This window comes from Oratosquilla oratoria, chromosome 24, assembly GCF_046742065.1.
Source record: "Oratosquilla oratoria isolate Oo_2021 chromosome 24, ASM4674206v1, whole genome shotgun sequence".
Lineage (NCBI taxonomy): Eukaryota > Metazoa > Arthropoda > Malacostraca > Stomatopoda > Squillidae > Oratosquilla > Oratosquilla oratoria.
Window position 1 is genome coordinate 45981845 of NC_134800.1, and position 2500 is coordinate 45984344.

Sequence of the window (2500 nt, forward strand, 5' to 3'; positions counted from 1 at the left end):
ATCTGGAACAAAATGAATGAAGAAACAGTGAGTGCAAAAACTATACAAGAATTTAAGATCAAACTGGATGCGGAAAGATACAAAAGCGGGTCACTACGAGCATAGCTCTCTTCCCGTAAAATACAACTAGGTAAACACACACGTATACGCACACACACACACACACACACACACACACACACACACACACACACACACACACACACACACACACACACACACACACACACACACACACACACACACACACACACACACACACACACACACACACACATACAGATGCACACACAGATACACACACACACACACACCACCTGAACCCTCTACACTTCCCTCGTGATGTGCCCAATCACCACATTAAGATAATGGAGGAATGTCAGCTCTGTACTTTATCCGAAGGTACATGCGCATACACGCGCATACGCACACACATACAATGGGCCAGAGGACACGATCAAGTAAACAACAGGACAGTATCATCCGCTAGATTTCAAGCACAGGTGTTCATACTAGATGTAAGATAGTGTAAAAAATGCATCGTGTGTGTTATGTATAGACACACACAGACACACACACATATAATCGTCCTTGGCACATCTCCTCACAAAAATGTATGGATGCAAGGACATCCCAGTGTTATACATAGTTGACATGCTAATCCTGGGACAAATATAGAAGTGAAGTTTGTACAAAAATGTTGATGATGTGTAGAGAAAATGTCCAAAGGTGATTCTTAAGGATTTCCAAAAGTTCAGAAATAAACGTTTCAATTACTATTGCATATTCACATCATATGATCTCGTAGATCATAAAGTAAATTATTTTCTTTAACCGTGGTTTAGTACGTTACGTTATGTTTTTTAGTAACTCCTTTTTCCGCAGAAAAGTTCACAAAACGCGGCGGTATTTCACCTTAGGCTAATGTAAAAAGGAATATGAGTGAAACATGGCGAACAATACCCCAAGACTTACAAAACATAACATTAAGACACTCCCGAAGACGGTCCACACAAAGACCGGTTCCAGACCAAATCGTAGAATCCCTGCTGAGGAAACTCGAGTCTCGAGGATGAGGTGGTGGAGGAGGAGCCTGTTCTTGTAATACAAGAGGATATATAATTAATAAAGTCATACAACCGTTACCTATTACATTCAATGCATTCCTTTAGTGTGCGTCATTCACAGGCCATAGAGCGTCGATGATTATCCCGAAGTTGAGTATTACGTAAGAGCATTCTTGGACATAGTGCCTCCATTGGTCATACTTCTGACATGACTGAGTCATTCGTCACGCTTCCATCATCAATTATAAGTCAACTGTTGCTCACTCATCCACCCCTCACTCCACTTGTCCATCATGCATTCAGCGCATATCTTTTCTGTTTGCAGTAAATTCACCATGCAAATAATCCCCCCCATAAATAACCACTTCGAACGTATACTACATTTCTCTCTCTCTCTCTCTCTCTCTCTCTCTCTCTCTCTTTCTTCCCCATTATCTCTTAGCTATGCTTGTGTGCCTTCATGCACACACACACACACACACACGCACACAGACACAGACACAGACACACACACACACACACACACACACACACACACACACACACACACACACACACACACACACATATATATATATATATATATATATATGTATATATAGATAGACAGATAGATAAATAGATATACGTGTATATATGCGTTCTCGTGTGTATGTGTGTGTGCGTACGTGTGTTTGCGCGTGTGTACGTCTGTATGCGTGCGCGTGTGGGTTCGTGCATCTGTGTGTGTGTGTGTGTGTGTGTGTGTGTGTGTGTGTGTGTGTGTGTGTGTGTGTGTGTGTGTGTGTGTGTGTGTGTGTGTGTATTGCGTGTGTGTACGAGGGCGTTTGTGGTTCAGCGTGTGTACACACGTGGGTGTGTGTACCTGTGTCTGCGTGTGTATTGATGCATGTGCTTGTGATTCATCATGGTATTGAATCACATGCTGTATCCACAGTAGAGCTATGGAATCTCATATACACCTTGTATACATATCCCATCTCATTTCCCAAGAGAGACAGTAACGGCTTGGAGTATTACTGAAGCCCTCAAACTCTAAGCGGGCTTGATCTCGGGTTTGGGCCGTTTCCAGTACTTGACGCTAACCACTACAATACCAAGCCATAAATTTTCATGTACGTGTGTGTGTGTGTATATGTGTGTGTACGTATATGTGTTTGTACGTCTGTGTGTGTGTGTGAGTGTGTGTGTGAGTGTGTGTGTATTTACTAACGTTTGTGTACGAATACTCATATTTCATTATAAATATACGTGTTTGAATGTGTGGAAATATATTATTTGTTATTACATGTGTTTTATTCACTTATGATTATCAATTTTAAGTAGAAAATTTTATGTGATTTTGAAGACGAAGAGAGAGAGAGAGAGAGAGAGAGAGAGAGAGAGAGAGAGAGAGAGAGAGAGAGAGAGAGAGAGAGAGAGAGAGAGAGAGA